The sequence below is a fragment of the Phacochoerus africanus genome, chromosome 6 (assembly GCF_016906955.1).
Source record: "Phacochoerus africanus isolate WHEZ1 chromosome 6, ROS_Pafr_v1, whole genome shotgun sequence".
NCBI classification, from domain to species: domain Eukaryota; kingdom Metazoa; phylum Chordata; class Mammalia; order Artiodactyla; family Suidae; genus Phacochoerus; species Phacochoerus africanus.
The window spans coordinates 96,741,335-96,763,060 of NC_062549.1; the positions used below are offsets into that span (position 1 = coordinate 96,741,335).

The following is a 21,726-nucleotide window of genomic DNA, read 5'->3' on the forward strand; positions in this document are numbered from 1 at the left end:
GGCTGCCGCTGTGAGGACGCCTTAATCCTTAGCCACAAGGAGACTCCCCATGCTGCCCTTGGATGTGAAGCTCTGCAAAGCCTGCCTATCCCCTGAGGACACGGGATTTCTGAATTCTGAGTAGCCTTTACAACGTCTGTCCACCTGATTGCCAAGCCCATTCACAAGTGGTGTAGATTCAACAGTGTTTAGAGTGAGTCCCACTCTTTGCTCTGCAAATCCAGCAGCCCAGCTCGTGGTAGGCTCAGGTGCCTGGCTGAGTCCTGGGGTAGTTACTTAATGCAAGAGGTCGATGCAACTTGCACCTTAGGTTCTAAGAGCTGAACAAACTTCATAACATACACTTGGAAGGAAGCTGAACTTTCTTGTTCTGGCTTCAGCACAGGTTGCATTCAAAGAAATACTAATCTGAAGTTCTAAAAAAACAAGAGCCATTGCAACGTCAATAGTTGACATTTCGTTAAAAAGAGCAAACTGGAATTACATGGCAGCAAAAGAGTTTAAAATACGTCCATATCCTCAAATTGGTATTCATCTCTGCCGGGCAGTGGCCTTTAACTTCTCTTTCACCTTTCCTCCCTCCCTCCCCTCTTCTCCTTCCTCTCCTGTCCTCTCCCCTTCTCTGCATCTCTCAGTCTCTCCTCTCTTTGTCCCTCAGTCGCCCCTTCAGCTCTTCAGAATGACCCAGTGTTTGCTCGTTTTGTTTCTCTTGACCATCCTGTCCCATGGCCCGTTCATCAGTTTTCTTCTGCAAGTGATGTCCTGTCCTTCCTGGAGTTCATCCACCTGGTGCTTCGGGTTTTCCTTGAGGTCCCCTCTGTATGCATGCCAATAACACAGAAGGATCGAGTGGGCAGTGGGCAGTGAGGGGTGGTGTGTGGCAAGGAGGAGGGCATAGAAGGCGGTGCCTAGTTACATGAGATTTGTTTCGAGTTCCTAGAGCAGAGGTGAGAAACGTTTCTTCGTTCCCCGAACTCACAAGATGGCTGTGAAGCTCCTGTACGATTAGACAATTTAGGAACTTACCATTTATTCTTTATTCCACCAATATTCATTCAGCACCTAAGGTGGTGCAGGTCTTGGGCCGTGTGTCCCAAAGGTGGAGAGGGGAGATGCAGGCCCCCTGTTCCAAGCCTGCAGGCCTGAGGGCGAAGAGATGAGTGGACAGGGCACACGCTGCGGATGATGGGAGAAGCCAAGCGCCGAATGTCTCTGGAGACTCCCAGGGGGCACCCCTGTCCCAGGGGCAGGGCTTTTCACTGAAGTGATGGCTTTGTTGAGAGTCGTGTAGACATCAGCCAGGTCCAAATGATGACCAAATGCACTGAGGAGAGGAAAGGGGGATGTGGAAGACAAATCCTGAGACCTTAGCTATGGCAACAGCCCCTAGTTCAAGGCGTGGAGTCATAAGGAATGAGGCTGGAGGGGAAGGAAGGGCAGTGTCTCGGATGGTGGGGTTGATCCTTGAAGGTTCAAGTGTTTTAGGTACGCATGTGCCATAGTCAGGTTTAGTTTTCAGTGGATTGTTCTGACCGGCAATTGGAAGGTGGGTTTGACCACAAAGACGTCTTGGGGAGAGAGAGAAGTTAGGAAGGTGTGGTAATAACTGAGCAAGTGTTGGGGAGGCCCTGAATTAGGGCCACGGTAGTTTGCATGGACAGGCTGAAATGGATTCCAGAAACATTTGGGCCCTCAGGATGGCATGAGTGGGTGTTTGGTTGGAGAAGCAGCATGTTGCACAGGGGGAAACAGTCCAGAGAACATAAGGTACTGGGTTATTCACATGGAAAGATAAAGAGTCCTGGAGATTTGAACGGTTTGTGGGAGTATGATCAGGTTTTGGACACTTGGAGGATAGTGGAATAGAGACGTCCAGAAGGCAAAGGGATAGCCAAGTCCAAAGTGAGTTCTGGGATGCAAATGGAGCTGTGTGAGTTGACAGCTGTGTTATGATTGCCGAAACCACGGGAGTCATTGGCATTATGCCTGGAGAGGCATAAAGTGGGGCGGTCCTGGGGCTAGCGACCAGAGGACTCCATTTGTTATTTAGAAGAAGCGGTTCAGGCCAGAGAGAAGAACGGCCCAGGGCGGGGGTCGTAGAAACAGTGGATGTCCTGGAAATCTTCAAATAGGAAAAGGTGAGGAGGGCTCATCGTTTGCTTCCCATTTAACGTGTATCTTGTGTTACATTTTGGTTTTGGCATCGTATTTCTTTTTCTTCCTCTTCTTCTCCTCTTCCTTCGTTCGTGAAATGAACGTCTGCTGACACCGCATCAGGTGGTGTGCTCTTTCTAGCTCATGAGATGAATTGTTGGCAAATGCTACAAATCCAGACTTGATGTATTGCTTGGTTTCTCAAGTCTGGACTTGAGAAAACGATAAAGAAAATGTTAACACCTGAGACTAAATTTCCACGTGGGTCGTGTCAGTAGCCGTTAGGCTGTGAAGAGCTATGCCTCGACACATAGATTTGTCCCCCTCCAGGGCGCTGCTTGGGAGTTATTTACGATTGTACGACCGACTGCTGTCCATCTTTAACCAGCCTCTCACTCTTTCTCTCTTGTTCTAGGTAGAGTTTCCAATGGGCAATGGAAATGTCATTCCTGGAGTCCTTCAAACGAGGGTTTCCATAGAATCTGGTCTCCCAAATCGTGGTCACGCTGGGGCTTTCATTCTCTTAATGACTCTCCTTTAGGTCCCCAGTTGCTGGCATTTCAGATCATCCTCATTTGGGGTTTTGATCTTTTTGGAGCAAAGCCTCAGGAAGCTACATCAGAAAAGTTCAATCTAGATTTGTGTATTTCTGGCAATTAGATTGGTTGATCTGGTTGGATGACTCGTTTAGCTGCCTGCCACAGGGCAGGTTCAAAACATACCTTGCCTTCAGTTTCTGAAGTCATTGCTCCCTCGTCCTGCAGTGTACAGACTTGATGAGGCTTTCTGCTTTGACTCATGGCTAACGTGGTCTCTCTTCTTATTCTCCAGCTACTCAGCTTCTCTTTTAGATAACCAGTACTGCTAGTTTCCAAGTAAGATCGACCATACCATCATGTAGTTGTGACATGGTTTTCGGATTCGCTTTGTTCCCAATGCTTCGAGGATCCACTCTTTGGGCCAAGTGAAGATCATTGACCTTTCGTCACTGTCTTTGTGCAAGAGGGAAATACTTGCCCCTCTTTCTAAAGCTGGCTGGCAACCTCACGAAGCATTTTTTCCCCTTGAAGCCTGATCCTCCTTCAGTTTATCAAATCTATGGCATGGCCCGTATAATTTCTTGGTAAAAATAACTTTGGACTCTCTTAGTAATTCATGAAGCGAAGAAAAACAAGTCTACCATTATGTCAGGAGGACGGATCCAAATCACGTGACCCTTGGATGGCTCCCTCACCCCGGCAGGCACCACCTTTAGCTCCCAGGGCTTTAACAGGGAAAGAACAGGTCGGGAAAGCACCTGACCCGTCATCCCAAGAGCATCACTGTGCCTTCTGGCCTCCCCGAAGGATGACACTCTCCTAATGGTGATCTGGGTCATTTCTGTTGCATCCCAGAGTGCTGGGCCGGAATGGCTGGCCTCAGATTGGCCCTCTGAGAGGCCGAGAAAGAGAGCGGGAACAGGCTCAAGCTAAAGAAATTCCTCCCTCTTCAAGCCCCGAGGTGAGGCCACTGATTGTTCTTTTCTGTGCCACAGCGACCCAGTCAGGAGAGAACCACTGCAGAGGCTGCCCAGCATTCCTCCAGGAAAGAGCATCAGGAGGGAACTCTTCCCTCAGGCAGCGGGAGGGCCCTGCTCACCAGTAAGAAGGGGTGGACTCTGAAGGTGCTTTCAGACTGACTCCTTCGAATTAGCAGTGGTGTCAGCCAGGAGAAAGAGGGGGAGAGGGCCAGGGTCTTAGCTAGGGAGCCCTGCTCTACACAGTGTCCTCTTTATCACAGTTTTGGGCATCGATGACATCATCGATGAGTTATTACAATGAGCTATTGGTCCTTCCTATTGGTTTTCTCCTTCGTTGTTCTTTTTTAATGGCCGCACCTGAGGGCATAAGGAAATTCCTGGGCCAGGGGTTGGATGTGGGCCACGGCTTTGACCTGTGCCATGGCTGTGGCAACTCCCGATGCTTTAACCAACTGTGCTGGCCTGGGGGGTGGAACCTGCACCTCCGTAGCCCCTGCAGTAGAATGCTTAACCCACTGCACCACAGCAGGAACTCCTTAGGGTTTGTGCCCTTTAGAATTCACATTTCTTTTCCTTTCAAAAATGTTTAGGGTCAGAATGTGTAACACGAGGAGTAGTCTCTGAATACTGTAAATGTATGATACGGTGTTGTTCGCACGTTTATCTATCATATCTGCATATGTGAAGCTGTGGGGTGGGGGGTAGGGCTGCCCCAGCCTGTGATCTTATGGCCCAGAAAACAGAGGGATGGTGCTGTCCTTTGCCGTCCCATGTAGGGAGCCATGTGAGGACCCACCCAACAGGGGACTGTCAGCAACTGGGAAATCAAGGTAAGATGTTGTGGCTCTGTGTAAGTCATTGAATTGTCAAGAAATGCCCGGAGACCTGCAGGACCTGGGCCAAGGGGAAGTTAGTTTTAAATCTTTGGTGGAAAATGAAACAAGGCCTAAAAGGACAAAACACTCAGCATAACCCAGCTGAATCCAGACTCGCAGTCGCCTTCTAATCGAACAGGTGCATGCAACGAAGGAGTTCCCAAAGACAAAGAGCCCCATGGCCACAGACGACAGGGCTCAACCAAAAAAACCCTTGTGTATGAAAAACCAAGCACTCACCTGGGTGGGGGGTGGGGGCTGAGGGAGTGAGTCTGAGTCTTGCTTGCTCAGAGCCCCTGACCATTCAGATTGTCAATAAACTGCTTGCAAGCTCATTGCTCCAGCCTGTGCCTCCTCCTTCCTCGCTGTTCTACCAGTAAAGGAAAACTGGGTGAACGTTAAGAGATGGGGCGTTAGCAAAACCTGGTCTCTGCTATTGAGACACACAAAGCTGGAAGCTGGGCAGGTGAAGCTGAATGGAGTAGTGAGGTTTACGTACTAGAGGCTTGGGAAGCTGGGCAGGAGGAGAGGCACCATCTGTGACCCAGTGGGAGAACAGCCCCACTGTCAAGGAATTTCTCCTCTTTCCTAACTGGCACATGACACTGGCATGGGGAGTATGTGACACGGTCTCGGGTCAAGCACTCTGCAGTTCCTGGGGAGGGGTGAGGGAGATCATGGACCAGGAAGTGTGATACCGGCATGAGTGTGGCAAGTCATTTATGAGATTGCGTGTGGATGGCGTTTTGGTTGGGAAATGAGGTCATCGTGCCCGTCCTGGGCTGCTCCCCCTGCGCCGTGCAGGGCTGCCTGGCCTTATAAAAGGAGTGACCTTCGTCCCAGCCCCACTCTCTTCCAGACACCAGTCCTAGATCTTCTTTGGAGCCTCTGGTGAGTACAGGTCTTAGAGGTCTTTCTTGGCCCTTGGGTGGTGGGATTTCACCTGCGTGTAGAAGTGACTTTATTTTCACCCCTCAATACTCTTTCTGGGGGAAAGAATACAATGAGGTTGGGAGGGGGGTACGTTTTCGCTGGTGTTTGGGAGGTGATGTGGAATGGGAGGAGAGCGATGGAGTCCAAGGCACCACCTTACGCTGAAGGAGAGAAACAGAGATGAGGCGCTGCGCTGGAGCACCCCCTCCCCCATTCGTTCCCACAGCCTCCCTCTCAAGGCTCCCTCCCAGTGAGCGGTGGGATTGGGCCTTTGCATTTCTCCTCCAAAGCTCAGCCCCACAGTCGGGTCGGTTAGCCCAGCAAGCAGGGCCTCGTGGGAGCTCTGAGCAGAGATGTGTTTTGAGATGGTGACCCTTTTAATAAGCGGGTTCTTCCTCTCCAGGTAATATTTGTATTCACACAACCCCCTTGTGGGTGATTTTAGCCTTAGAAAGTGGTCGAATGTGAGTTGAAGCAGAAAGGCCTGAGGCCTGAGGGTGAGAGGTGCTCAAAAGAACGGGTTGAAGATGGGCCACAAAATCCTAAAGGCTGTAGTAGGAATCCAAGAGAGTCCTTGGAGACCAAAGGGTTGGTGGCCCATTGGATTGTGGTGATCACTGTACACCGAGAAATGAATGAATCCATTGAGTCATAAAAAAAGAAAAAACAAGTGCTGATGGTCGAGCTGACTGCTGTATGGACAGGCCTGTCTTTGTGGTGACCAATGTTGTCTCACTGTATTTCAGGTTCCCTGAGTCCCAGGAAAGATGTCTTACCAGCAGCAGCAGTGCAAGCAGCCCTGCCAGCCACCTCCTGTGTGCATACCCAAGTGCCCTGAGCCATGTCCACCCCCTAAGTGCCCTGAGCCATGTCCACCTCCTTGCCCACCTGTGGTGTGCCCACCTCCAGTATGCCAGCAGAAATGCCCACCCTGCCCACCCTGCCCACCCTGCCCACCGTGCCCACCCTGCCAGCAGAAGTGTCCACCCAAGTGCCTGTAACAGCAGCAGACTTCCTCAGGACCATGCAACAACGGGATCCAGGCTCCTCTTGGTCCCAGGGCTCCCTCGTCCTCCCTTTGGCCATGGTGATAGACTGCATCCTTCTCAACCTCCCTCCTGGATTCACAGCTGACAGAGAAAAGGCTTGGTTCCCGAGGCTCATAGCATGTTGTTGGAAGAGCAGCAGCGTCATGTCATCGCCGAATGGGGCTCCGCCATCTGCCTGCCTGTGATCTGGGTTGTGATCTCCAGCCTCTGAGCGCTTCAGTGTGTCTCTTTTTCAGTTCTCCAATAAAGGACATGTTTCATGGGCAAGCCCTCACTTCTTTCTTTTGTTCTTTCTTGTTTTGTTTTGTTTGTTTGCGTGTATTGCTCTCCACTCTTCTGTCAATGACAACGAACTCTTTTGAGGGGTCCTTTTCATTCCTACGAAATCATTAGCTTGAGGTTTCTCCAAGCTGTCTTCAGTTGGGTCTGAAATATGAAGGTTTGGATTTTTTACATCCAATCCTTCTTTTTTGTCATTGGTTTCCAATGGGTTTCTGCCTCTTTCTACCTTGTAGGCCCCTGAAAAGAATGAACTTCTCTCAGCCTCAGTTTCCTTATCTGTAAAATAAGGAAAGAATGTATAAGTACCATGCATAACCGATTGAACTACTGGCGCTCCCACAGGTGGAAGAATGTATTCAACTCAGCAGGCTCATAGAAATTAATTTATTCCCAAGAGGTTCCTAATTATGCATCACGTGCCAGGCAGGTGGGTAGGTGTTAGAAGAAGGATGATGGGGACCAAGGTCCTTGTCCTTAAGAGCCTACATGCTGGAGGGGATTATACACGCAGGCACGCGCACACACAGACACACACACACAGACTCAGACACACATGCAGACACGTGTAAGACAAATAATAGTTATGCTTGGGTGTATGAGACCATTGATTTGAAAAGCTCTTCCAACGTGGCTTTGTGGGCAAAGACTTGAATGAACAGACGAGGGAGCCGTGTGTATCCTGGGGTCCGTGCTTCCAGGGAGAGCAGATGGCAAGGGCAAGGCCAGAGCAAAGTTAGACCAGAGAGAAGAGAGATGGGGTGTGGGGTGGGGGTGGGGTTGAGCACCTGTGAACTATAGAAGTTCCTGGGCGTGAGGTGGATTTGGAGCTGCAGCTGAGGCTTAGGCCACAGCCACGGCCACACAGGATCCTTAAGCCACTGAGTGAGGCCAGGGACCGATTGATGACCCCGTGTCCTCACAGGGACAATATCCAGTTCTTAAGCCTCTGACCCACAACGGGAACTCCTCAAGTGCATGTTTGTGGTCGTTCCCTCCCTGCTCTCAGGGCGGAGGCCAGCAGGCCTGGACTTCCGGTGCTGAGAGCATCCGGGGAGGCCTTGTGTTTGTGTGGGTGGCGTCCGTGTCCCAGGGGAGTCGTGAGTAGGACGGTCCTAGTACCGGATTCAAAGTCCACCTTTGTGCTTTCAGATCATGGTGCTGTGGGCTGATATGGGCGTGAATGATGAAGTGACATGTCTGTGCTTGGGGGTCTTCAGCCCCGTGAGCAGGAGCCTGTGAGGAGGAAGATGGCAAACGGGTGACGTCTCGGTTGGGCAGTTCTTGCTGCCCAGGGGAGCCGTTGTGTGCCCTGGAAAGATGCCGAGTCAGGGCTTAGGTATCCGAGAAGAGGAGGGCCGGGACTCCCTTGCTGCTGCTGCCATCAGGGACCCTTCCCCAGGACTAGCATCATCACCATGGCCATCAACGACCACCAACAAGACTGGAGAGAGAAGACTGGCATGGATGGCTTCTTCTCAGGTAAGCAGCTAAAGCCCAAGTGCCCAAGTGAAATACCCGGAGAGGCTGGGGGTGGCGGCAGATAAACGCCCAATACCTTCCTCACCATCACTGCCTCGGAGTTTTCCATTTTCCTACATCAGAACCAGAAGTGATACCACCCCGCAGGCAGCTCCACGCGCGAGGTGGAACACAGAGCCAGTTCTCCCCGAGGCTGTCGGTGGAAAGGCTCTGTCTGGACTCAGGTTCGGAGTGGTTCTCTGGCCCTGTCTACCCAGCGAGCAGGTGCAACGAGGGAGGTCAGACAGGGAAGGAGCTAGAAAGGTTGTCACGTGAGGTCCTGGAGCTGCTGGCCTGGGAAAGGGGAGCCGTGGAGGGTAAGAGTATTTGCTGCAGCGTCCAGACCGCTGAGCCTCAGCGGGAGAGCAGAGCTGTGACTCTGTGCAGCTCTAGGGTCGGAGGTTCTGCTAGACTTCAAGGTAGACCAAGGAAGCCATTTCTGGGAGGAGGAGAGATGGAGAGGGACTGGGATTTGGGGGGATAGTAGATGCAAGCTGTTGCATGTGGTGTGGATGAGCAGAGATCCCGCGGTATAGCACAGGGCTCTAAAGCTAACCACTTGTGATGGGACATGATGGAGCAAAACATGAGAGAAGGAATGTATATGTATGTATAACTGGGTCCCTCTGCCATCCAGTAGAAATTGACCAAATATTGTAAAGAAACAATAGTAATAATTTTCAAGAGGATGAAAACATGTAAACCTTAACTCAACCAAAAAAAAAAAAAATCAGAGAGAGAGATTTTTCTGAGTGAGATGCACCCAAGGGTGAGATTGTTACTGGTGTAGCTGTGGAGCCATGAAACCTCTGCCTGACACTCAAAAAAGGTCTTAAACATGACAATGTTGTTTTGAATCTCCAAACAAGGTTTTCCATGCAGTCACGCAGACACATCAACAGGACTGAAGGCTTTGTATTGTCCATCAGCTAGAGGATCGATTTCCCTCTCAAAGCACATTTCCCAGGGTCTTTCACATAGCATCTTTTATTTTTTTCATCACAAGAAAGTTATTGTTTATTTGTTCTTGAAAGTTTTTGTTTGTTTAGGTCCACACCCGTGTCACATGGAGGTTCCCAGGCTAGGGGTCGAACTGGAGCTACAGCTGCCTGCCTACACCACAGCCAGAGCAACACCAGGTCCGAGCCATGTCTGTGACCTACACCACAGCTCAGGGCAAGACCCGATCCTTAACCCACTGAACGAGGCCAGGGATCAAACCCACAACCTCACGGTTCCTAGTCGCATTTGTTTCCTGGGCACCACAGCGGAAACTCCGAAGTGGAGATGTGAACTGAATGTGGAAATGTGAGTTGGAGGTCTGGGCCCTCAGCAGGACAGAGACCCCAGTTCAGTACATGGAAGGTGCCTAGAAGGAGGAGACCGGACAGCGGGACGAGGGGAGGAGAACAGGCTGGGCTGAGGACCGAGTGCCAAGTTCAGGGGATTTGAGGGCTTCACTGGAGGGTTCAAAAGGAGGCTGGACCCCTCCTCTGCATTTCCCCTTTGCTTTGGTATTGGTACCTACGGCCACTCGCCAGCCACGTGAAGGCCGCAACCCTGAGTCGAGGGTCCTGGGACTGCACTGTTCCATGGGCTGACCTCCCCAGGCCTCCGGCTGCTGCCTTGACTCTGGCACAGGATCCCACTGGTTCATGGGGGGCCCTGGACCAGCCACGGAGGCTCCAGAGTGCCTGGTTCAGCGGCAGCAGGAGGGCAGCGTTTGGATTTCTCTAGGCAGGTCCTCCCTCCATTCAACAGAGGACATTCTTTCCTTGGGATTGTGGAGATCTGTGGACACTGGGTCAGATGCCGTTTCCTAGCCTCGAATTTCACGAGGGAGTTTTTAGACGCTGTTCCTTCAGAAATGTCACTTCACACTGGGACCAATGCTCCCTTTTCCTTTCGTTCTGGTTTTTCTTTTTTCTTTTTTCTTTTTGTTTTTGGCTGCAGCCACAGTTCCCTGGCCAGACATTAACTGTCCATCAGAACCAGAGCAGTGTCCCAGGCTGCCGCTGTGAGGACGCCTTAATCCTTAGCCACAAGGAGACTCCCCATGCTGCCCTTGGATGTGAAGCTCTGCAAAGCCTGCCTATCCCCTGAGGACACGGGATTTCTGAATTCTGAGTAGCCTTTACAACGTCTGTCCACCTGATTGCCAAGCCCATTCACAAGTGGTGTAGATTCAACAGTGTTTAGAGTGAGTCCCACTCTTTGCTCTGCAAGTCTAGCAGCCCAGCTCGTGGTAGGCTCAGGTGCCTGGCTGAGTCCTGGGGTAGTTACTTAATGCAAGAGGTGGATGCAACTTGCACCTTAGGTTCTGAAGAGCTGAACAAAACTTCATAACATACACTTGAAGGAAGCTGAACTTTCTTGTTCTGGCTTCAGCACAGGTTGCATTCAAAGAAATACTAATCTGAAGTTCTAAAAAAACAAGAGCCATTGCAACGTCAATAGTTGACATTTCGTTAAAAAGAGCAAACTGGAATTACATGGCAGCAAAAGAGTTTAAAATACGTCCATATCCTCAAATTGGTATTCATCTCTGCCGGGCAGTGGCCTTTAACTTCTCTTTCACCTTCTCCCTCCCTCCCCTCCCCTCTTCCTCCTTCCTCTCCTGTCCTCTGCCCTCCTCTCTGCATCTCTCAGTCTCTCCTCTCTTTGTCCCTCAGTCGCCCCTTTCAGCTCTTCAGAATGACCCAGGGTTTGCTCGTTTTGTTTCTCTTGACCATCCTGTCCCATGGCCCGTTCATCAGTTTTCTTCTGCAAGTGATGTCCTGTCCTTCCTGGAGTTCATCCACCTGGTGCTTCGGGTTTTCCTTGAGGTCCCCTCTGTATGCATGCCAATAACACAGGAGGATCGAGTGGGCAGTGGGCAGTGAGGGGTGGTGTGTGGGAAGGAGGAGGGCATAGAAGGCGGTGCCTAGTTACATGAGATTTGTTTCGAGTTCCTAGAGCAGAGGTGAGAAACGTTTCTTCGTTCCCGAACTCACAAGATGGCTGTGAAGCTCCTGTACGATTAGACAATTTAGGAACTTACCATTATTCTTTATTCCACCAATATTCATTCAGCACCTAAGGTGGTGCAGGTCTTGGGCCCTGTGTCCCAAAGGTGGAGAGGGGAGATGCAGGCCCCCTGTTCCAAGCCTGCAGGCCTGAGGGCGAAGAGATGAGTGGACAGGGCACACGCTGCGGATGATGGGAGAAGCCAAGCTCCGAATGTCTCTGGAGACTCCCAGGGGGCACCCCTGTCCCGGGGGCAGGGCTTTTCACTGAAGTGATGGCTTTGTTGAGAGTCGTGTAGACATCAGCCAGGTCCAAATGATGACCAAATGCACTGAGGAGAGGAAAGGGGGATGTGGAAGACAAATCCTGAGACCTTAGCTATGGCAACAGCCCCTAGTTCAAGGCATGGAGTCATAAGGAATGAGGCTGGAGGGGAAGGAAGGGCAGTGTCTCGGATGGGGGGTTGATCCTTGAAGGTTCAAGTGTTTTAGGTACGCATGTGCCATAGTCAGGTTTAGTTTTCAGTGGATTGTTCTGACCGGCAATTGGAAGGTGGGTTTGACACAAAGACGTCTTGGGGAGAGAGAGAAGTTAGGAAGGTGTGGTAATAACTGAGCCAGAGATGAGGAGGCCCTGAATTAGGGCCACGGTAGTTTGCATGGACAGGCTGAAATGGATTCCAGAAACATTTGGGCCCTCAGGATGGCATGAGTGGGTGTTTGGTTGGAGAAGCAGCATGTTGCACAGGGGGAAACAGTCCAGAGAACATAAGGTACTGGGTTATTCACATGGAAAGATAAAGAGTCCTGGAGATTTGAACGGTTTGTGGGAGTATGATCAGGTTTTGGACACTTGGAGGATAGTGGAATAGAGACGTCCAGAAGGCAAAGGATAGCCAAGTCCAAAGTGAGTTCTGGGATGCAAATGGAGCTGTGTGAGTTGACAGCTGTGTTATGATTGCCGAAACCACGGGAGTCATTGGCATTATGCCTGGAGAGGCATAAAGTGGGGCGATCCTGGGGCTAGCGACCAGAGGACTCCATTTGTTATTTAGAAGAAGCGGTTCAGGCCAGAGAGAAGAACGGCCCAGGGCGGGGGTCGTAGAAACAGTGGATTGTCCTGGAAATCTTCAAATAGGAAAAGGTGAGGAGGGCTCATCGTTTGCTTCCCATTTAACGTGTGTCTTGTGTTACATTTTGGTTTTGGCATCGTATTTCTTTTTCTTCCTCTTCTTCTCCTCTTCCTTCGTTCGTGAAATGAACGTCTGCTGACACCGCATCAGGTGGTGGGCTCTTTCTAGCTCATGAGATGAATTGTTGGCAAATGCTACAAATCCAGACTTGATGTATTGCTTGGTTTCTCAAGTCTGGACTTGAGAAAACGATAAAGAAAATGTTAACACCTGAGACTAAATTTCCACGTGGGTCGTGTCAGTAGCCGTTAGGCTGTGAAGAGCTATGCCTCGACACATAGATTGTCCCCCTCCAGGGCGCTGCTTGGGAGTTATTTACGATTGTACGACCGACTGCTGTCCATCTTTAACCAGCCTCTCACTCTTTCTCTCTTGTTCTAGGTAGAGTTTCCAATGGGCAATGGAAATGTCATTCCTGGAGTCCTTCAAACGAGGGTTTCCATAGAATCTGGTCTCCCAAATCGTGGTCACGCTGGGGCTTTCATTCTCTTAATGACTCTCCTTTAGGTCCCCAGTTGCTGGCATTTCAGATCATCCTCATTTGGGGTTTTGATCTTTTTGGAGCAAAGCCTCAGGAAGCTACATCAGAAAAGTTCAATCTAGATTTGTGTATTCTCTGGCAATTAGATTGGTTGATCTGGTTGGATGACTCGTTTAGCTGCCTGCCACAGGGCAGGTTCAAAACATACCTTGCCTTCAGTTTCTGAAGTCATTGCTCCCTCGTCCTGCAGTGTACAGACTTGATGAGGCTTTCTGCTTTGACTCATGGCTAACGTGGTCTCTCTTCTTATTCTCCAGCTACTCAGCTCTCTTTAGATAACCAGTACTGCTAGTTCCAAGATAAGATCGACCAAACCTTCATGTAGTTGTGACATGGTTTTCGGATTCGCTTTGTTCCCAATGCTTCGAGGATCCACTCTTTGGGCAAGGTGAAGATCATTGACCTTTCGTCACTGTCTTTGTGCAAGAGGGAAATACTTGCCCCTCTTTCTAAGCTGGCTGCAACCTCAACGAAGCATTTTTTCCCCTGAAGCCTGATCCTCCCTTCAAGTTTATCAAATCTATGGCATGGCCCGTATAATTTCTTGGTAAAATAACTTTGGACTCTCTTAGTAATTCATGAAGTGAAGGAAAAACAAGTCTACATTATGTCAGGAGGGACGGATCCAAATCACGTGACCCCTTGGATGGCTTCCCTCACCCCGGCAGGCACCACCTTTAGCTCCCAGGGCTTACAGGGAAAGAACAGGTCGGGAAAGCACCTGACCCGTCATCCCAAGAGCATCACTGTGCCTTCTGGCCTCCCCGAAGGATGACACTCTCCTAATGGTGATCTGGGTCATTTCTGTTGCATCCCAGAGTGCTGGGCCGGAATGGCTGGCCTCAGATTGGCCCTCTGAGAGGCCGAGAAAGAGAGCGGGAACAGGCTCAAGCTAAAGAAATTCCTCCCTCTTCAAAGCCCCGAGGTGAGGCCACTGATTGTTCTTTTCTGTGCCACAGCGACCCAGTCAGGAGAGAACCACTGCAGAGGCTGCCCAGCATTCCTCCAGGAAAGAGCATCAGGAGGGAACTCTTCCCTCAGGCAGCGGGAGGGCCCTGCTCACCAGTAAGAAGGGGTGGACTCTGAAGGTGCTTTCAGACTGACTCCTTCGAATTAGCAGTGGTGTCAGCCAGGAGAAAAGAGGGGAGAGGGCCAGGGTCTTAGCTAGGGAGCCCTGCTCTACACAGTGTCCTCTTTATCACAGTTTTGGGCATCGATGACATCATCGATGAGTTATTACAATGAGCTATTGGTCCTTCCTATTGGTTTTTCTCCTTCGTTGTTCTTCTTTAATGGCCGCACCTGAGGGCATAAGGAAATTCCTGGCCAGGGGTTGGATGTGGGCCACGGCTTTGACCTGTGCCATGGCTGTGGCAACTCCCGATGCTTTAACCAAACTGTGCTGGCCTGGGGGGTGGAACCTGCACCTCCGTAGCCCCTGCAGTAGAATGCTTAACCCACTGCACCACAGCAGGAACTCCTTAGGGTTTGTGCCGTTTAGAATTCACATTTCTTTTCCTTTCAAAAATGTTTTGGGGTCAGAATGTGTAACACGAGGAGTAGTCTCTGAATACTGCAAATGTATGATGCAGTGTGGTTCGCACGTTTATTCTATCATATCTGCATATGTGAAGCTGTGGGGGTGGGGGTAGGGCTGCCCCGGCCTGTGATCTTACAGCCCAGAAAACAGAGGGATGGTGCTGTCCTTTGCCGTCCCATGTAGGGAGCCATGTGAGGACCCACCCAACAGGGACTGTCAGCAACTAGGAAAGCAAGATAAGATTTGTGCTCTGTGTGAGTCATTGAATTGTCAAGAATGCCAAGAGACCTGCAGGACCTGGGCCAAGGGAAGTTAGTTTTAAATCTTTGGTGGAAAATGAAACAAGGCCTAAAAGGACAAAACACTCAGCATAACCCAGCTGAATCCAGACTCGCAGACTCCTTCTAATCGAACAGGTGCATGCAACGAAGGAGTTCCCAAAGACAAAGAGCCCCATGGCCACAGACGACAGGGCTCAACCAAAAAAAACCCTTGTGTATGAAAAACCAAGCACTCGCCTGGGTGGGGGGTGGGGGCTGAGGGAGTGAGTCTGAGTCTTGCTTGCTCAGAGCCCCTGACCATTCAGATTGTCAATAAACTGCTTGCAAGCTCATTGCTCCAGCCTGTGCCTCCTCCTTCCTCGCTGTTCTACCAGTAAAGGAAAACTGGGTGAACGTTAAGAGATGGGGCGTTAGCAAAACCTGGTCTCTGCTATTGAGACACACAAAGCTGGAAGCTGGGCAGGTGAAGCTGAATGGAGTAGTGAGGTTTACGTACTAGAGGCTTGGGAAGCTGGGCAGAGGAGAAGGCACATCTCTGACCCAGGGGGAAGCAGACAGCCCCACTGTCAAGGAATTTCTCCTCTTTCCTAACTGGCACATGACACTGGCATGGGAGTATGCGACACGGTCTCGGGTCAAACACTGTGCAGTTCCCGGGGAGGGGTGAGGAAGATCATGGACCAGGAAGTGTGATACCGAAATGAGGTGCAAGTCATTTATGAGATTGTGTTGTGGATGGCGTTTTTCTTGGAAATGATGGCATCATGCCCAGCCAGCTCCCCCTGCGCCGTGCAGGGCTGCCTGGCCTTATAAAAGGAGGTGACTTTCGTCCCAGCCCCACTCTCTTCCAGACACCGGTCCTAGATCTTCTTTGGAGCCTCTGGTGAGTACAGGCTTAGAGGTCTTTCTTGGCCCTTGGGTGGTGGGATTTCACCTGCGTGTAGAAGTGACTTTATTTTCACCCCTCAATACACTTTCTGGGGGAAAGAAGATGATGAGGTTGGGAGGGGGGTACGTTTTTGCTGGTGTTTGGGAGGTGATGTGGAATGGGAGGAGAGCGATGGAGTCCAAGGCACCACCTTCCCTGAAGGAGAGAAACAGAGATGAGGCTGCGCTGGAGCCCTCCACCCAAACGCATTCGTTCCCACAGCCTCCCTCTCAAGGTCCCTCCCAGTGAGCGGTGGGATTGGGCCTTTGCATTTCTCCTCCAAAGCTCAGCCCCACAGTCGGGTCGGTTAGCCCAGCAAGCAGGGTCGTGGGAGCTCTGGGCAGAGATGTGTTTTGAGATTGGTGACCCTTTTAATAAGCGGGTTCTTCCTCTCCAGGTAATATTTGTTCACACTACCCCCGTGGTGATTTTAGCTTAGAAAGTGGTCGAATGTGAGATGAAGCAGAAAGGCCTGAGGCCTGAGGGTGAGAGGTGCTCAAAAGAACGGGTGAAGATGGGCCACAAAATCCTAAAGGCGGTAGGTAGGAATCCAAGAGAGTCCTGGAGACCAAAGGGTTGGTGGCCGATTGAATTGGGGTGATCACTGTACACCGAGAAATGAATGAATCCATTGAGTCATAAAAAAAAAAAAAAACCAACCAAGTGCTGAGGTCGAGCTGACTGCTCTATGGACAGGCCTGTCTTTGTGGTGACCAATGTTTGTCTCACTGTATTCAGGTTCCCTGAGTCCCAGGAAAGATGTCTCAGCAGCAGATCAGTGCAAGCAGCGCTGCCAGCCACCTCCTGTGTTGCCCTCAGCCATGTCCACCTCCAGGGCAATGTCCACCTCCTTGCCCACCTGTGGTGTGCCCACAGTACCCAGGCTGGACACCCTGCCCACAGTTACCCAGGCGGACACCCCTGCCCACAGTACCCCAGGCTGGACACCTGCCCACCCTGCAGGACCATTGCCAACCCGCCCACCGTGCCCATCCTGGCAGCAGAATTTCCACGCAATTGCCAGTAACAGCAGCAGACTTCCTCAGGACCATGCAACAACGGGATCCAGGCTCCTCTTGGTCCCAGGGCTCCCTCGTCCTCCCTTTGGCCATGGTGATAGACTGCATCCTTCTCAACCTCCCTCCTGGATTCACAGCTGACAGAGAAAAGGCTTGGTTCCCGAGGCTCATAGCATGTTGTTGGAAGAGCAGCAGCGTCATGTCATCGCCGGATGGGGCTCCGCCATCTGCCTGCCTGTGATCTGGGTTGTGATCTCCAGCCTCTGAGTGCTTCACAGGTGTCTCTTTTTCAGTTCTCCAATAAAGGACATGTTTCATGGGCAAGCTCTCACTTCTTTTTTCTTTCATTCTTTTTTTTTTTTTTTTTGGTTGCATGTATAGCTCTCCACTCTTCTGTCAATGACAACGAACTCTTTTCAGGGGTCCTTTTCCTTCCTACTAAATCATTAGAATGAGGTTTTGCAAACTGACCTCATTGGGTCTAAAATAAGTTCTCTTGGATTTTTTACATCCAACCCTCTTTTTGTCATTGGTTTCCAACGGGTTTCTGCCTCTTTCTACGTTGTATTTCCCGAGAAGAATGAACTTCTCTCAGCTTCAGTTTCCTATCTGTAAATAAGGAAAGAATGTATAAGTACCATGCATAACCGATTGAACCACTGGCGCTCCCACAGGTGGAAAAGAATGTATTCAACTCAGCAGGCTCATAGAATTAATTTATTCCAAGAGGTTCCTAATTATGCATCACGTGCCAGGCAGGTGGTTAGGTGTTAGAAGAAGGATGATGGGACCAGGTCCTTGTCCTCAGGGAGCCTAGATGCTGGAGGGGATTATACACGCGCCACACACGCACACACACACGCCACACACACACACCACACACACCACGACAACTAACTAGTTGTGCTTGGGTGTGTGTTAGAGACAAATGTTTTGAAAAGCTCTTCCAACGTGGCTTGTGGGCAAAGACTTGAATGAACAGACGAGTGAGCTGTGAGTATCCTGGGGTCCGTGCTTCCAGGGAGAGCAGATGGCAAGGGCAGGCCAGAGCAAGAGTTAGAGCAGAGAGAGAAGAGAGATTGGGGTGTGGGGCCGGGGGTTGAGCACCTGTGAAACATGGAAGTGACTGGGCATTGAGGGTGGACTTGGAGCTGCAGCTGAGCTTAGGCCACAGCTCTGCCACAACAGGATCCTTAAGCCAATGAGCGAGGCCAGGGACCGATTGATGACCCCGTGTCCTCACAGAGGACAAGGTCCAGTTCTTAAGCCTCTGACCCACAACGGGAACTCCTCAAGTGCATGTTTGTGGTCGTTCCCTCCCTGCTCTCAGGGCGGAGGCAAGCAGGCCTGGACTTCCGGTGCTGAGAGCATCCGGGGAGGCCTTGTGTTTGTGTGGGTGGCGTCCGTGTCCCAGGGGAGTCGTGAGTAGGACGGTCCTTGTATCGGATTCAAAGTCCACCTTTGTGCTTTCAGATCATGGTGCTGTGGGGCTGATATGGGCGTGAATGATGAAGTGACATGTCTGTGCTTGGGGGTCTTCAGCCCCGTGAGCAGGAGCCTGTGAGGAGGAAGATGGCAAACGGGTGACGTCTCGGTTGGGCAGTTCTTGCTGCCCAGGGGAGCCGTTGTGTGCCCTGGAAAGATGCCGAGTCAGGGGCTTAGGTATCCGAGAAGAGGAGGGCCGGGACTCCCTTGCTGCTGCTGCCATCAGGGACCCTTCCCCAGGACTAGCATCATCACCATGGCCATCAACGACCACCAACAAGACTGGAGAGAGAAGACTGGCATGGATGGCTTCTTCTCAGGTAAGCAGCTAAAGCCCAAGTGCCCAAGTGAAATACCCGGAGAGGCTGGGGTGGCGGCAGATAAACGCCCAATACCTTCCTCACCATCACTGCCTCGGAGTTTTCCATTTTCCTACATCAGAACCAGAAGTGATACCACCCCGCAGGCAGCTCCACGCGCGAGGTGGAACACAGAGCCAGTTCTCCCGAGGCTGTCGGTGGAAAGGCTCTGTCTGGACTCAGGTTCGGAGTGGTTCTCTGGCCCTGTCTACCCAGCGAGCAGTGCAACGAGGGCGGGTCAGACAGGGAAGGAGCTAGAAAGGTTGTCACGTGAGGTCCTGGAGCTGCTGGCCTGGGAAAGGGGAGCCGTGGAGGGTAAGAGTATTTGCTGCAGCGTCCAGACCGCTGAGCCTCAGCGGGAGAGCAGAGCTGTGACTCTGTGCAGCTCTAGGGTCAGAGGTTCTGCTAGACGTCAAGGTAGACCAAGGAAGCCATTCTGGGAGGAGGAGAGATGGAGAGGGACTGGGATTTGGGGGATTAGTAGATGCAAGCTCGTTGCATTGGTGTGGATGAGCAGAGATCCCGCGGTATAGGCAGCAGGGCTCTAAAGCTAACCACTTGTGATGGGACACGATGGAGCAAAACATGAGAGAAGGAATGTATATGTATATATAACTGGGTCCCTCTGCCATCCAGTAGAAATTGACCAGAATATTGTAAGATAAATATAGTAATAATTTTCAAAGGATGAGAATATGTAAACCTTAACTCAATTAAAAAAAAGAGAGAGAAGAGAGAGAGAGAGAGATTTTTCTGAGTGAGATGCACCCAGGGTGAGATTGTTACTGGTGGAACTGTGGGCCATGAAACCTCTGCCTGAAGCACAAAAAATCTTAAATGAGAATGTAGTTTCGAACTCCAAACAAGGTTTTCCATGCATTCACGAGACACATCAACGGACTGAACGATTTTATCCATCAGCTAGAGGATCGACTTCCCTCTCAAAGCACATTTCCCAGGGTCTTCACATAACATCTTTTATTTTTTTCATCACAAGAATTATTGTTTATTTGTTCTTGAAAGTTTTTGTTTGTTTAGGTCCACCCGTGTCACAAGGAGGTTCCCAGGCTAGGGGTCGAACTGGAGCTACAGCGGCCTGCCTACACCACAGCCAGAGCAACACCAGGTCCGAGCCATGTCTGTGACCTACACCACAGCTCAGGGCAACACCCGATCCTTAACCCACTGAACGAGGCCAGGGATCAAACCCACAACCTCACGGTTCCTAGTCGCATTTGTTTCCTGGGCACCACAGCGAAAACTCCGAAGTGGAGATGTGAACTGAATGTGGAAATGTGAGTTGGAGGTCTGGGCCCTCAGCAGGACAGAGACCCCAGTTCAGTACATGGAAGGTGCCTAGAAGGAGGAGACCGGACAGCGGGACGAGGGGAGGAGAACAGGCTGGGCTGAAGACCGAGTGCCAAGTTCAGGGGATTGGAGGGGCTTCACTGGAGGGTTCAAAAGGAGGCTGGACCCCTCCTCCTGCATTTCCCCTTTGCTTTGGTATTGGTACCTACGGCTACTCGCCAGCCACGTTGAAGGCCGCAACCCTGAGTCGAAGGGTCCGTGGGACTGCACGATTCCATGGGCTGACCTACCCAGGCCTCCGGCTGCTGCCTTGACTCTGGCACAGGATCCCACTGGTTCATGGGGGGCCCTGGACCAGCCACGGAGGCTCCAGAGTGCCTGGTTCAGCGGCAGCAGGAGGGCAGCGTTTGGATTTCTCTAGGCAGGTCCTCCCTCCATTCAACAGAGGACATTCTTTCCTTGGGATTGTGGAGATCTGTGGACACTGGGTCAGATGCCGTTTCCTAGCCTCGAATTTCACGAGGGAGTTTTTAGACGCTGTTCCTTCAGAAATGTCACTTCACACTGGGACCAATGCTCCCTTTTCCTTTCGTTCTGGTTTTTCTTTTTTCTTTTTCTTTTTTTTTTTCTTTGGCTGCAGCCATAGTTCCCTGGCCAGACATTAACTGTCCATCAGAACCAGAGCAGTGTCCCAGGCTGCCGCTGTGAGGACGCCTAATCCTTAGCCACAAGGAGACTCCCCATGCTGCCCTTGGATGTGAAGCTCTGCAAAGCCTGCCTATCCCCTGAGGACACGGGATTTCTGAATTCTGAGTAGCCTTTACAACGTCTGTCCACCTGATTGCCAAGCCCATTCACAAGTGGTGTAGATTCAACAGTGTTTAGAGTGAGTCCCACTCCTTTGCTCTGCAAATCCAGCAGCCCAGCTCGTGGTAGGCTCAGGTGCCTGGCTGAGTCCTGGGGGTAGTTACTTAATGCAAGAGGTCGATGCAACTTGCACCTTAGGTTCTGAAGAGCTGAACAAATCTTCATAACATATACTTGGAAGGAAGCTGAACTTTCTGCTTCTGGCTTCAGCACAGGTTGCATTCAAAGAAATACTAATCTGAAGTTCTAAAAAAAACAAGAGCCATTGCAACGTCAATAGTTGACATTTCGTTAAAAAGAGCAAACTGGAATTACATGGCAAGCAAAAGAGTTTAAAATACGTCCATATCCTCAAATTGGTATTCATCTCTGCCGGGCAGTGGCCTTTAACTTCTCTTTCACCTTCTCCCTCCCTCCCTCCCCTCTTCCTCCTTCCTCTCCTGTCCTCTGCCCTCCTCTCTGGCATCTCTCAGTCTCTCCTCTCTTTGTCCCTCAGTCGCCCCTCTTCAGCTCTTCAGAATGACCCAGGGTTTGCTTCGTTTTGTTTCTCTTGACCATACTGTCCCATGGCCCGTTCATCAGGTTTTCTTCTGCAAGTGATGTCCTGTCCTTCCTGGAGTTCATCCACCTGGTGCTTTGGGTTTTCCTTGAGGTCCCCTCTGTATGCATGCCAATAACACAGGAGGATCGAGTGGGCAGTGGGCAGTGAGGGGTGGTGTGTGGAAGGAGGAGGGGCATAGAAGGCGGTGCATAGTTACATGAGATTTGTTTCGAGTTCCTAGAGCAGAGGTGAGAAACGTTTCTTCGTTCCCGAACTCACAAGATGGCTGTGAAGCTCCTGTACGATTAGACATTTAGGAACTTACCATT

The 21,726-nt window shown here is 50.9% G+C and overlaps 1 long non-coding RNA gene across 1 annotated transcript; it reads left to right on the forward strand.

Moving 5' to 3' along the window:
• Nucleotides 1-2,051: 2,051 nt before the first annotated feature.
• Nucleotides 2,052-6,784, forward strand: LOC125128904 (uncharacterized). Its single transcript, XR_007135344.1, has 3 exons — nucleotides 2,052-3,794; nucleotides 4,450-4,503; nucleotides 6,228-6,784. It is a non-coding gene; the product is annotated as an uncharacterized LOC125128904 (long non-coding RNA).
• Nucleotides 6,785-21,726: the final 14,942 nt, after the last annotated feature.